The following is a 15,638-nucleotide window of genomic DNA, read 5'->3' as shown; positions in this document are numbered from 1 at the left end:
TATCTGTGTTTTTTTCATTTTATCTTCAAAAATATGTATTGCCTGCCAGAAAACACAACATTTTTGTCTGTCCTATTACGGATTTCCTGATTGACGTTTCTCTCAAGTACAAATAGATTGTATCACTTGTTTTAGTTGGCCATTTAAATTAAGTGGGCGAATTAAAGAGAGGGAGCATAACAGTTTATCCTAATCTTTATCCGCTCCAGTGAGCTTATTGAATTACATGCTCTTAATACTAAACTTAGAGCAAACGAGAAAGAGGCCTATTTGTTTTCATGTAACAGGAGGAAGTGGTGGTACCAGCTGTCTAATAACCCTAATCCCCCATTTTTGGTACCAAGGAATGCTTTTCTAACAGTCTGTATGTTATCCTTTGGGATAGATAGAGCTTACGTAGATCGTGATGAATCTGGCTGGTGCATTGATTATTGGCTGGGCTCTAAGGCACTTGTTCTGATGAAGCAAACCAGAGTTTAGTTTTGTGCTGTCAAAACTTTCCAGATGCATACAGCATTGTTGGTATGTGATCGGGGCACAGTTTAACAGAATCACCCCAGGTGTCCCACACTGGCCTCATCAGAAACCACCTTTTTACTGGTCATTTCCTAAAGGGAGGGTTTGCATCTCATCAGCATATTTATATTTGAGGCTACGCATTTGTTGTTGGGACCCTAATTCTTACCTGCCTGGCTTTATCTTGCTTAGTGATACTAGGTTTAGTAAGTCTAGTTTAGGAACTAAAATATTCTTGCAGTCAGAAGTTAACATACCAACCCAAGGCTTTCTAATTACAGTATTTAAAATTGCGTAATCTTGAGGTGTATTCTTTTCTCATTCCTCTTGGTGTACTCGTGACAAGTAGAACTATATATCACCTACACATGGTAGTAGCAGTTTAAATAGTTTATTTATAAATACTGCACTAAGTTCGGAATTTGTCTACTCTCTAATTTGAGTTACCTGTACAGCATTGGGACTAAATGTAAATGAAACACTATTTTTGTAAAACTTAGAATGCAAGGAAGATACAAGTGTGAAATTTGTAACACTGATGGGTTCCTCATCCCTTCTGCCACCCCACTTGCCCGTCAAAAGAACACCCTTACATAGAACACACCTAAGGATGTATATATTTGAATGTCATTTAAAAACATTATTGGCTCTATCTGACATGTCTGTAATCAGAATGGAGTTACCATATAGGGGAAGATCTTAGAATTGAAACTTGAAAGACCAGACTTCGAGTTACTTCTAAATGGTAGGTTGACACTGAGCAAATTTCCTTTGTTTTAGTGCACTTACCAAGAGATTGGTGTAGAATGCATCCAAGGTTCTTTGCTGTTCTCAAGTTTCATAATTTATGATTTTTTAAGAATTTATTTATTTGAGACAGCACAACGAAAGGCAGAGGGAGAAGCAGACTCCCCGCTGAGCAGGGAACCTGATGTGGGGCTTGATCTCAGGACCCTGAGATCATGACCTGAGCCAAAGGCAGATGCTTAACCGACTGAGCCACCCAGGTGCCCCTATAATATATGATTTAAATAGCTTTGTACGCTATGACTTATTCTAGCAATGGTGAATATTAGGTCTTTTGAAAATAAGTTCGGAAACCAATATAATTTTTAATAGTCATCCTTTATTTTCAGAATATAAGTAATGAATACCCCAAATTAGACTTTATTCATTGTATTTGATGGGAATATGCTTCCCTTCAGTGAATTTTGAAGTTCAGTGGTACAAAATCCCCACGTTTTCCATAGTATTGATAAAAAGAGACAAGAGAATGTGTTCCAAAGAAATCCAAGGTTGGTTTTTTTTTTTCCCCCATTATACTACCATTTTACATTATCCTTACGCATTTTTTTTTAAGTACACTATTTTTTTAGAATAGTTTTACAGAAAGGTTGGGAAGACAGTGCAGAGCTCCCGTCTACCTTGTGCCCAGCTTTCCCTTTTAACATCTTACATTAGTATGGTACGTTTTTTTACAATTAATAAACCAATTTTGATGACACATTATCATACTTTTTTGAGATTTTAAAGTTTTACCTAATGTCCATTTTCTAGTCCAGGATGCCATCGAGGATAGCACATTACTTTTAGTTCCATGTCTTCATAGGTTCCCTCTTGGCTGTGGTGGTTTCTCAGACTTGTTTTTGATGATCTTGACAATACTGGTCAGATATTTTGTAGACTGCCTCTCTAATTTTATCTTGTGATTTTCTTAGGATTAGACTGAGGTTATGAGTTTTGGGAAGGGGAATAACCCATAGGGAAATTGCCATTTCCATCACATATCGAAGATGCATAGCCCAACATATCCTGTTGATGTTGACCTTAGTCACCTGGCCGAGGTAGTGTTAGGTTTCTCCGTTGTAAAGTCATTCTTTCCCTCCTTGCCGTACTGTGCTTCTAAAGAATCACAGTCTACACTTCAGTGGGCAGTTGTGTTCCCCCTTATCCTTGTAATTTTGAAGAGCAATATAAGAGTATATTTTATTACTACTTGGCCTCATCCCAGCAGGCTGTGTCAATACGTTTTCCTTTTTGCTTGTATCATTTTAGAACTCTTTTTCCACTTTCTCCTTTTTTCAACAAAACAGTTGTATATTGGAGGAATTCTAATGGAGACTCAAACCTACTCCCTGAGTTCTAAATTTGTGTATGGAATGATGATTTTTAACAAAGGGATTGAAGATGTATTAAATAAATCTTAATAAAGGAGATTTAGATGATGGCAAAATATCTTGATTTTATGTGTATAAGTAAGAACAGATGGTCAAATCTGAACAAATTCAGATTTGGCTGGGTTGAAAGCCCTGAGTTAGGAGCTAAACAGGTTACAGTGGTTCTTTCCATTAAAAAGAGAGGGTGATTTAAACAGCTTGGCATATGTCTTTTGATGGAATTCTTTTGAAATAACTTCTGAGGCTGCTGCATAATATTCTGGCAAAGAGCGTGGACTTTGGAGGCCTACAGACCTGTCCTTGAATCCTGGGTCCACTAAACTAGATCCAAGCCTAGATTTCATCAATTAAAAAATTAAAAATAAAAGAATGAAAATAGACCCTTTCCCAGGAGGATTAAATGAGGTAACATTCAGAAAGTGCTTAGCACAATCCCTGGACCTGTGGCAAACCTTCAAATGTTAACTGTTCTATTCTCTTTTATTTAGAATTTAGAGATTTAGGAGAATTTAGAATTTATTGATTGCCATTGAAGATTTCTCAGGGTAATCTTCACTACTTACATGCAGTTTAGAGATTGTAGAAAACTGATTACTTTAAATTCATGTTTTATTATTGAGATCCTGAGAACAGTCACTTCCTGAATAAAGCTTAAATTATCATTTATCTTTGTTTTGCCAACTTTTGGTTTCCAGAGTTTTAGCTGACTGTCAGCCATGCTTTTTCTAAATAAGTAAAATGTAACAACATAAAATTAGTTTATCTGGCTAGAGCAGAGCAGATGGCAGAACCAAAGGCAAATTAGACCAAAAGGAAAGCAAATATGGGGGACTAGCATAAGAAAACCTATAAACAATAGAAGAAAATTGAAGCCAAAGATGAAAATTAGGTCCTGAGAAGAATTTTTTTGCTTTGTTACAAACACTCCTTGATATTGATACCATTTAAGTGTATTAGTATCGATGACAAGGCTAAAACAATTTAGTAATGAGTTTGTTGCCCTTTATTCAAGGGAAAATAATCCACGGATTGGGCAGTACTGTGCCTTCGAAGCAGTGGAACATGCTTCCTGAAGGATTTTGGGCAGGTGCCAGTTTTACAGAATGCAATAAGAGGCAACAGGGAAACAGGTCATGACTGGTTAGCAGGGTATGGTGAGCTAGCTAAGGCTGAGTTGGAGGACTGTGATTGGTGTGTGTTCGGTTTCCTTGACAGGTGTTTCAGGTATAAGTGCAGACTGACTTGGGTTCAGTTTCCCGATGGCCTGGCCTCTGGGGCAGCCTTCATTTTGTGGGTGCCAATATACAAATTAACTCTATCATTAGTAAATAGTAAGAGCTTCATCATGAATAGTTAACAATTCAGAATGAAAACACTAATGTGGTTGTGTTACTTCTGTGTTTCATCAGTGATACTGTGCAATTGAGAAGCAAGAGGTATTTGACATGCACTTTTAACCCTCTTGTACGTATTTGAAAGAAAGAGATCTTAAGGTAAAATGTTTACAAATACAACTTCAACATAATATCGTTCCATGCTAATATTGAAGCTATGATCTCCAACTAAGATACTAAGTGGATTATTTCTGCTTGGGCTTGCTGTATGAACTGACTTGCATTCCTCTGGGAAGCACCCGGTGCTGCTTGGAGCGCACTTGGTTCGCGCATCTCGTAGCTATTCTGTATTTTGTCCATGTGTGTATGCTGCCCAAGAGTCATCTGTGCTTCTTTCTAAACTCGTTGATTCCAGTTGTATTTGTTTCTTTTATTATGAGATTTAAATATGTAAACTGATAAAATGTGACAATGAGTCGTTTCTATGAAAACTAAATTGACGGCTTTGGAAATACTTGATAGAGGTGAGTTGTCTAATTAGGTATATAGATCAGAAAACTGTAAATACTTGTCAGCAAAGTCAGAAAAATGTGCAAGTTTGCACATAGTGTGCGAGTGTATTTTCAGTTCTCACTCCCGTGGGAAATCTTAGGCGATTAAAGGTGAGGCATGGTTCATAGAAGAAAGACATCAGCGAACTTGCATCACCAGATTCCTAATCAAAGAAAAAGTCTTGGACGTATAGCAAATAATTGGTGAATTAAAGTATACGTCTTTTTTAAATTAAAATGCTTGAAGTTTGTTTGTATCACTTCTTATGAATCCATTCCTTAACTAACATCAATTTCATTATTTAACACTGTTCATTTTTAAGATTTTAACCTAAATTATTCTTTTAAAGTCCAAAAACTTTTTTCCCCTCTGCATTAAACAGGTTAACCATTTTCTGCATGTGGCTGTTGTGCATGTGTGTAATGATAATCTGTTATATCTCTGCAAATAAATTTAATAAAGAGAAAAGTATTCATACCACTTAGTAAATGTAATGTGCTAGCACTCACATATTTATTTCAAATATCTAAAGTGTAAGAAATGTTTTCTGTATGAAATGCTGGAGAGAAGACATACACCCAGAATAATTACTGGTATCTACATTTACAGCCGCAGAAACCTTGTTCAAGTCTTGGAAATTGCTTTGAGTAAACCACTTCTCTTTTGGAAAGAAAGACACATGTTTCATTTCTAAGAGCTCATATAAACTGATGGTTTTTCCCCCATTACTCCCTTTTAATAAGGGGGGGAAAAAAGGAAGAGGAAGTAAGCCATTAAATAGTTATTTTGGAATTATGTAGCTTAGGCTTTCCAAATAGGCTTGTTTTTTTTTCATTTTGATTTTGCTTGTTAATTTTTACTGCTGTCCAGGCAATATTTGAAAGGTCACACCTTTAAAAACAAACGAAAAACCAATGGAATGCTTTCCTATAGCATATAATTGAAGAAATAAACTACTTATTCACATTAGTATTTATTTTCAACCGGATTAAAAAGATTTTACAGAAGACCCTTTGAACAACTTTCTCCCAAAGGTTCAAATTTTAAAAAGACCCATCAATACCAAGTTTGTACTCACATGTTTACCATGTGAGTAAACATGTAGGTACCTGTCTTCTTTAGTTCATGTTTATAGTTGGGTGAGGAAACTCTTCCGTTCATAGTGAGGTCTTAAACTAGTTTCGAGGAAAACCTCAGATGTTTCATTATTGTGTATTGTGTATCTTTTTTTTACACCATTCAGGAGTTTTGCACAGGCTGACAGTAGACACAGATTCTTCACTACCTTCGAGTGGTTTTTGAGTGGTTTGATACCTGGATCTACCTCCCAGTACTTAGTGGACTCTTCTAATTTATTAATAATAAAACTACCACCAATATAAATGTCCTATTTGTAACATACAATATTCATAACATGTAATAATAATGTCAAATCTATTAACAGGTTGGGCAGCAGTACTCAAAACATTTTAGTCTCAGGACCCCGTTACACACAAATTATTGAGGAACCCGAAGAGCTTTTGTTCATGCGGGTTCTATCTGTTGATAGTCACCATACTGAAGTTAAAACTGAAACATTGTAAAGTAACTGGCTTTTCATCTTTCTTGTGTTCAGTCTTTGCAGTATCACTTCCCATGTAATCCTCTGGAAAACTGGACTTGTGCCCTCCTGAGAGAGGAGAGGAAAAGTCTTAGTATGATTATGAATATACATTTGACACCGCAGACCCCTCTGGGGCACACTTTGTTGATGGACTGGGGGTGTACATACTCTGCTGTGTGAATGGGTATCCTTAACAAGATCTGTCGAACGACTTCTTGAGGTCTGTCTTGGCAACTCCCCACCATACACACTCCCAGGTCCCCTTACCTTCCTGCAGGTGCACACCAGTCTTTTTCCTTTTTGATCTATGAACATGAAGTCAAAATCACATTTCAGCAAATTCGTTACAAGGGATCTATTGATTCGTTAGCTTTTGTCATAGCTGAACTTTTTTAACTTCATATTTGCTCACCTTATCTGATACTTTATTGCTTATAAAAATAAGAATAGGAATGGTTTAACCAGAAATTAGTTTTGATTTGTGCCGTGAAATTAGTATGGATACGTATGCCTAAGGAGCTTTTACAAGGATATTTGTGTCTGAAGGGAAGTGTTTGTTTTTATCCTGGGTCTTCCTTGTCTCCCTAACCCCCGCCCTCCCACTCAGTCAGCATTCCCTCACTGCCCTTGGCCTCTGCACTTCTTCCCGTGGCACTGACTTAACTGACCACGCGTCGTGCAAAGGCCGTGGTAACCAGAGCCAGAGAAATTGCCGAGTAATCAGTGATTGCTGTCTCCACTTTGCTCAGCTGTGTTTTCATTCCCGTTTGTTAGGCAGCCTGGATCCCCGCTGGGGTCCCTGCCTTCTTTCTGCCTTGTCACTTCCGCTCCAGCCACAATGGTTTTCTCGTCCCCCCACAAACCCAAGATTCATTTTTACCTCCAAGTTTTTCTGTCCTCTGCCTGTATTGGATATTTGCTCTCTCCTCTGCTACAAGGACTTCAGAGAGTAAGTCCCTCATCACCGTATCTGAAGTAGTTACTCTGTTACCCTAGTCTCTTGCCTCCTATTTTCTTCCTAGAACTTATCTAAAAGTTTTCTCTGTATGGTCTTTGTTCTGTAAAGTGTGACATTCACGAGGTCAAGGGACTTTGTCTTCTTTATTGCCATAAATGCTGACCAGCACAGAAAGTGCTCAGGAGCTGCTGAATGAGTCATTCACTCCTCCAAGCCTGTTCTTAGACTGAGGAAGGCCACCATCACCATCACTGCTGCAGTGGTGGGCCTCATTGCTTGGGAACCAGAAGTCAGCCTCTGAACTGGGGAGGCACAGAGTAGGAGAAAATTGGTGCTGCTAATTCGTGCTTGAAAAAAAAAGCTATGTGACATTCATTTTCCTCATCAAGGAGGAAGTAGGCCGCTGAAACATCCCCATTTACCTTCAGTATTCTCTTTAACTGCTTTGGAGAACTGCCTCCTCCCTCCCTTCCTTCCCTCCCTCCCTCCCTTCCCTCCCTCTCTCCCTCCCTCCCTCCCTCCCTTCCTTCCTTCCTTCTTCCCTTCCTTCCTTCCTTCCCTCCTTCCTTCCTTCTTCCTTCTTTCCTTCTTTTGTTTCCAAAATTGCCTTCAATTCTAACTTAAATTGGATTTTCTCTGGGTCGGATAAGGTGTGGGAATCCAGTGATTTATCTTGAGACCACTCAGACTGCTGGAAGGGACCTAGGGGGTGATTCAGTCACAGTTTCCAGATGAGGGAACAGGCTGGGAGGCTTGGACTTGTCTAAGATCCCAGGAAGTGAGAGAACTGGACTTCAAGCCCAGAACTTCTCCTTTCTACTTCAAAGCAAAACACTTCTAAATCTGAGCCCAAACCTTTGACTCAATTGTTGGCCAACCAAACAATTAAATGCAGCTGTCCATTTTCTGACTCGGAAAAGGAGAAATATTCATGCACGGATTTGTTGGAGACTGAAATGAAGACGCACCGTGCGTGGCATCTGGAAGCCCGCGCTGTGGCCGGCTCTTCTTCCACCCTCCTTCTTGTCCCTCCTGCAGTTCTGGCTGTCCGCACGTGGAAGATCCTGTTCTGTTCCTGATTTGGCTAGTGTTTCTTTCCTTCTTTGCATCCAACTGTAGATCCTCTTCAAAGCCATGGGCTTTTCGGCTTCCACGTGACCAAAAATTGCCCACATAAGTGAAACGTCAAACATTTCATTTTTAAAAATTAGTCTCATTTTTAGAGACTAATGTTTCCGTGTTTTGAAGCATATATATCACTTTTCACTTCAGAACTGTCAACATTTCTTTCAATGACACTAACACCTCTACCATTTAGAAGAGGTTTGGTCATAAAATGGCCATTGTTCATGGTACAGGAGGGATGCTTTCAACTGTAGACAAAGCGGTAAGGATTTTATCAACTGACTCTTAATGCTACCCAGTTTAATGTGGTTCCAAAGTGAATAATTACAAAATAAAACAAAGATAAAACCAAAACATTTTTTAAATTACCCAAAATGACAGCAGAGGGAGCCATTGAGGTTTGATTACATTTTTCCATTGCCCTGGTTGAGGTTTTTTTGTTTTTCTTTAAACTATAATATTTTGACTTAAGCGTTCTCATCTCAGTATCAATATGCAGGAAAACTTTTGTCGTATTGGAAGATGCATATGCAGTTTGGGGGATTGCAAAAAAATGAAGCTTTTTTTCTATCCGCTCCCCCCTTCAATTCCCTTACCATCCCCAAGGTTCCTATAAAGAAGGTCTAAGGTCTAAGAAAAATAATGATGATTTTACAGTGGTAATTTTAGAAATGAGTCTGCTCCCTCGTGTACATCTGGGTCATTAAGGTCAGCTGCTCTACAGGTCATTGTCCCACACTGTGTTTTTGTCTGGCTGCCTGGGACCTCTGTTGGGTTTCAAAAGTTTTCCAGGGATTGCTTGTATGATCCCTATCGCTCTGCCCGGTATCAGTTATATGTGGTGGCATATGAAACATGGAAGGGTTAAAATTCACAGCATTTTATGAAAAACCCTCATTAGAATGGGGGATGTTTACGCCTGGACTAGGGATGCTGTGTGCGTGCATGCGTGTGTGTCACATGTGGTGGGTGCTGGTGAGGAGACGGACGTGCAAAAAGTTTGTTCCAGGCTTTCTCCACAATCTTCTTTAGGTCACATCCGTGTTTATGATCTACTTCTGCTCTTGATGCTTTTGTCTTCCTGACACTACCTACTTTCCTGGTGCTTCCTAAGTGGATCCTCAGCCTCAGAGTACCCCCCCACTCCAAGCCCATAGTCTTCATGTTTTCAACACTACTTTGAATTCTTCTTCTAGGAATTTTTTCCTCTGTGCATAAGTGCACAAAATATGTGGGTATGTGGGGATGTTCCTTGTAGTATTATTTGTGATAGCAAATAACTAAGAAATGGGAACAAGTCTGTTCGTCTAAAAAATAAACTGTGAAATTCTTTACAGCGAAACACTCTACAGCCATGAATGTTTATGCAGAGAGATGTTGGTGTATTTTAAATTAAAAAACTCATGTCACATATGATTTGAATGATCTGTACCATGAGTTTTAAAATCAAACACATAATTGAAATAGAAGATTTACATAGAATTTTAACACATAATTTAAATGTAAAGCAAATTTTTAAAGGATTTTATAGATAAAGTTTCCAGAAATATATACAAGGCATTCATAACAATGGCTAATTCTGAACTCCAGACTTGCTGGGTATGGGGCGAGAAGAGGAGAGATCTTGCTCTTTGTCTTATATCTTCCTTTAGTTTGAACTATCTACCAAGAGCTTATACTTATAATTAACAAACGAATTGAAATTTAAATGAATAAATCTACAATCTTCCAAGATTGAATCCCAGCATCTGTGTTTCCCTGAAACCTTTCATAACTCCTTGGTCTGATGGTCTGATTTAGATGGTGTTCCTTTGTGGCCCCTGACTAGTAGTCTTCTCTACTTGAGACTGCTTCATGTAGTAGAACCAGTAGAGGCTCTGATGTCAGGCATACCTGGGGCAAAATGATGTGATATTGGGCAAGATATCTTTAGCCTCCTTTAGCTTGAGTTTCTTCACCAGAAGATTGGGAACATTGACCCCATTATTGCAAGATTGTTATCGGGGCAATGTGAACTTCTGCAAGGGCTCATAGCATGACAGGCAGATGGAGGTGCTCAACAGGAGGTAATGGGTATTTTTTTTTTTTTGAGGGTAGAGATTGTTTTCCCTATTCTTATAGTCTTGACACTTTGTTGAATAAATACAGTAACGCTTTCTACACCAGGTTTTTCTTCTGTGGCATGACATCATTCTCTAGACTTTTGTATCAAATTACACCTGAATTATGTCTCATTCACTTCAAGCTGTACTCTCAGCTAGCAGTTCAGATGAACAGTCTTGATTGTGACTTAATACCAAAGGCTGACATGTTTCTAATGGTCCTCTAATGACTTCCCTAGAAGGTGAGTCTAATGGTGACACCAGTGCACCATTTTAGGACAAAACACAGTTATAGAAAATTCACAATGAAGATTTGGCATTGTCAAACCAACGGCATAGGTAGTTTCTATATTACTGATGGGGTGCGTTTTTATCTGCTCCTGAGGGCATCACCAGCCTGCATCAGAGGTGGTGGTTTTCTAATTTTAACAGTGTTGCCCCCTCTTATGAGCTCCCCCTTTTTAAAGGCATTTCTCCCATACTACTTTTTATTATGTTTTATTCTGCAATCATAAGCAGTATTTGTCCCATAGCAGAGTCTTGTCAACACAAAATTTTGAATGAATTAATCAATCCATGATTTTTGCCCAAGTCTGATAATATTCCCAGGCACCTAATTTTATGTCATTTTGTTTAATGAGGTATAATCAAACATTTTCTTCTGCTTCTTGAGAAGCATTTAGATATGGCAAGAACCACTGATCAACTTGATTGTTACGTAAAGATATAAATGCTACTGGCAGAGTTCACTTGTTTAGAAGATGCTTCTGTAAGTTGGTGCTGCATTAATGTGATAAGGTGATACATCCAGGTGAGCAAAATACATGTCAGAAATAGACTCTATAAAAATTCAGTGCTGCCCGTCTCCTTCCAGCAACAAAAGCTGGAAGTGTTCTTGGTTTTAGCTTTCCGTTTTGACACTTTGTTGTTGTTGTTGTTGTTGTTGTTTTTATCAGCAGCGAGGGATGTGTCGTTTTATCTTCTGTTTTTAATCTCTGTTTTAAACCTCCCCCTACCACCAAGAACAAATTAAAGGTCTATTCTTCTTGATAGCTAAGATTGTTATCCCAGGAAATGAGTCAGTGAAAATGTATCTGCATAAAATAGCTGTAGCAAAATCTGTTCTTAATGAAATACATTGGTCTAGCAAGAGCCCAGAGCTGAGCAGAGGTCAGGTGATTCGTCCAGATCACCACAGCTAGAACCTTTACCAAGTCAGTATGCCAAGTTATATATATATCTGGGAGGAAATACTTCTTTTTTTTAATAATTTTTTATTGTTATGTTAATCACCATACATTACATCATTAGTTTTCGATGTAGTGTTCCATGATTCATTGTTTGTGCATAACACCCAGTGCTCCACGCAGAACGTGCCTCTTTAATACCCATCACCAGGCTAACCCATCCCCCCGCCCCCCTCCCCTCTAGAACCTTCAGTTTGTTTTTCAGAGTCCATCGTCTCTCATGGTTCGTCTCCCCCTCCGACTTACTCCCCTTCATTCTTCCCCTCCTGCTATCTTCTTCTTCTTCTTTTTTCTTAACATATATTGCATTATTTGTTTCAGAAGTACAGATCTGTGATTCATCAGTCTTGTACAATTCACAGCGCTCACCGTAGCACATACCCTCCCCAATGTCTATCACCCAGCCACCCCATCCCTCCCATCCCCCACCACTCCAGCAACCCTCAGTTTGTTTCCTGAGATTAAGAATTCCTCATATCAGTGAGGTCATATGATACATGTCTTTCTCTGATTGACTGATTTCACTCAGCATAACACTGGGAGGAAATACTTCTTAAAATATGTCTCCAACAAGCCTAAAAATGTCATGAATGTCCTCACAAATGGCCACAGTTCCTTTATCATGCCCCTGATTGGGAGGTAGACTTTATATCCCCCAAGGATCTTCCCTGCCCCGTGAATACTTAACCAACAAAAGGCAGTGTTAAGTGACACTTACCTAAATGGGTGTAAGCCTTAAGAAGGTCTAGAAGCTTCTGGTTTTACATTTTGGGGAGCCCTCATTGGCCATATAGCAGAGTCATACTTTTAACACAGTTTGGCTTAGGGGATCGCCAGGCAGAGTAAAAAGTATCAGTGGTTTTCTTTTAGCTATATAGGAAAAAGTATCAATCGATAGAGATGAACTGGAGAAGAAATTACTGAATTTTTAAGCAGAATCTAAAGGAAACATTTTTTCCAGCAGGGACTCTTAGAGACTTGGCAGGTGTTTCTGGTTGATGAGAAAACAGCAAAGGTTCTTTTGTTAGAGGGTGAGTGGCAACAACTCAGCTGTCTCACATGTAACCCAATGCCTCGAGCCATTATGCAAGCTATTCACTTGGGGCAGAATCACGCTCCATAGAAAGTCTTTGGATTTCTGTTTCAATGGTTACAACATGGCCAACTCATGGAGACTTTTTCAAGTGTGCCAAAGTTCCAGGAAATACCATGCAATAAGCTATTAAAGCATAAAGGGGTAGCTTCTTCAAACTGGTTAGTACGATGGAAAAAATGGCAAGCCCAATAATGAGTCCCATACCCCGAGAATGATTGATGAGTTCTTAAAATCTGACCTTCAGTGTGGGGAACTTTATGAATTTTGTTGTTGGTACCTGGAGTCCCTGTGCAGGAGGCTGTGATGATTGGCCAGTATAGATACATTCTCATCCCCCCAAATAAACAATGTCTCTGCAGTCTGAAACAAAATCAAGAATGGGAATAAAAATGATACCCCTTCAAAGGAACCCAGTAATAAGGCCATTTGGATATAGATTAACAGGGGTTTCCCAAAGAAGAGACGGATGAAGTGAGCGCTGGAGAAATTTAGCTTATATATCAACTGGGGGAGGTGGGATCCAAGAGGCAGTTGTCCACCAAGGTGAAACAGAAAGTGACTCTTTAGAACCAGATTCCTCTATGGTGATCAGCCCCCAGCTACTAGAGGTAGTAAGTCAGGGAGCTTTCTTACCTTACATTCTTATGTCCAGATTTACAGCCTATAAGGGAAAGACAGATTAAGGGTGGGACCAAAAGGCAACTGGACCTAGAAGAAACTCTCTGACCCTAGAAAGAACTAAAGATCTTACACTACATTGAGGGTACAATGGCATAGATTGGAAGGGTTAGGGGTACAAAATTCTATGGCATTTTTGGCTATCACTGTTCACATGATTATTTTGTCCAGTTCTTTTTTTTTTTTTAAGTGAAAACAATCCCACAGCATTTATTGTCATCTGGTAATAACATAAAGGTAATCAAAGCAATATGAACAAATGTTTTAGAACTACACTTCCAACAAAGGACATCTAAAAAAATCCAAACTACATGACTTCTCAAGAACTTCTCACTTCATTGATCATTTCTAGTTGGAGACAGTTTGGAGCAGGGTAATATTATCTCCTTTTAGCATGATCCGACCCAGTTGTTTTCTTGACTTTGTTTTAGAATGCATCTCTTCTGCATCATCTGATACAAGGTTCATGTACTCATCAAAACCAATGATACAGCCCTCTATCCTCATGTTCACTTGCTCATAAAGCCACACCTGAACCTGAGATTTATTTTGCAAGTATCTGAAGATGAGGTTGAGGAGCTGTACCATCACTTTCTGCACTTTTTGGCCCTGGCCAGTGTATGCCATGCTGGAAGCTAACCTTTTATTAGGTTCTTTGGAGCAGTGAGAGCCACATAGTCAACTGATCAGATTTGAAAAAGGAGTCAAATGTGGAAGAGAACTGTAGTCATCTGTATCGGGCTGTTGAAACCACTGTTAAACACTGCTGTTGTTGTTTTCATTGCTGAATGCATACTTTGTATTGATGTTTTACATGCTTGTACTGTAAATGCTTATAAATTACAAGAGGGTCTTCCCAATTGAGAGGCGTTGTTTGTCCGGAGATGGTAGTGGGAAGAAGGCACTGACTGGCTTCTAGTTCCATCCATGTTATACAGTGAAAGCAATATAGAATTATAATATAGAAGTAAAGGAATTCAAGGCCATGATTAAGGACTTAAAAGCAGCAGGGGTACTAAGGACACAATTCTTTACAATAATACAGTGTGGCCATTGAAAAGACCAATGGAAGCTGGATACTTAGGGTGGATTATTGCCGCTGAATTCAGTTATTATAGCTCTGGCTGTTCCAGATATTGTATATAAAAAAACTGGTGGCACCTGGAATTTCACCTTGAGCATTGCTAATGCCTTTTAAAAATCTTTTTTTGCATAGGGAGGTCAAGATCAGTGGCCTTTACCTGGCTGGGGCCTCAATACACATTTATGGTACTGCAACAGGAGTATGTGAATTCTCATGTTCTTTGTCACCAATGGGTGGGCTGGGACATGAAGTAAATCTCTCTCCATTGAGAGATTTCACTGCATTGATGACATCATGCAGACAAGCCTTCTATTAATTACCTATTTCTGGGTAACAAATTACTACAAATTCAGTAGTTTAAACTAACAGACATTTGGGGCACCTGGGTGACTCGATTGATTAAGCATCTGCCTTTGGCTCAGGTCATGATCCCAGGGTCCTGGGATCAAGCCCCATATCGGGCTCCCTGCTCAGTGGGTAGTCTGCTTCTCCCTCTCCCTCTGCCTCTGCCCCCCACTTGTACTCTCTCAAATAAATAAATGAAATCTTTAAAAAAATAAAATAACAGACGTGTAGTATTTAGTTTCTTTTTATCAGTAATCTGGCATGCTTAACTGGGTCCTCTGCCTCAGGATCTGTCACAATCAAGGTGTTGACCAAAACTAGGCTCTCCTCTAGAGCATCTGCTGGGAAAGTATCTGTTTCCAAGTTCACATAATCATTGGCTGAATTTAGTTCCTCAAGGACTGCTGGACTGAGGGCCTCAGTTCCTTGCTGGTTGTTTGCTGGAGGCTACCTTAGCTCTTGCCATGTGAGCCTCTCCAAGGAGCAGCTTGCTTCTTGAAGCCAGCAAGGGAGAGAGTCTGCTAGAAGGATGGATGTCGCATAAGATTATGTAATTTAATTACAAAGTGACATCCCCTCAATCCTGAGGTATTCTACTGATTTAGAAGAAAGTTACTCAAAAGCAGGACCATACAAGGCTGTAAATGCCAGGAGGCGAGGTTTGTTAGAGTTTGCACACCATAGACCACATAAAAAACAGGTGTCGGTGACTTTAGAGCACATACTAACTCACAGGACAGAGAAGACAGGAGTTAATTCTGATAAAATATAGAAAACAGCCAGATTCTTGGGAGCCATGTGTTATGAGGCTCAAAGTGTGA

At 39.3% G+C, this 15,638-nt stretch overlaps 1 pseudogene; it reads right to left on the bottom strand.

The window, feature by feature from the left end:
• Window positions 1-13,736: 13,736 nt before the first annotated feature.
• LOC114216770 (small nuclear ribonucleoprotein E pseudogene) lies at window positions 13,737-14,015 on the bottom strand (annotated as a pseudogene).
• Between the last annotated feature and the right edge of the window lie 1,623 nt (window positions 14,016-15,638).

The sequence above is a fragment of the Eumetopias jubatus genome, unplaced genomic scaffold (genome assembly GCF_037043125.1).
Source record: "Eumetopias jubatus isolate StellerSeaLion01/CBP00866 unplaced genomic scaffold, mEumJub1_p1.0 scaffold_4, whole genome shotgun sequence".
Lineage (NCBI taxonomy): Eukaryota > Metazoa > Chordata > Mammalia > Carnivora > Otariidae > Eumetopias > Eumetopias jubatus.
The sequence above is the reverse complement of the archived record's forward strand: the minus strand, read 5'-3'. Positions and strand labels throughout refer to the sequence as shown.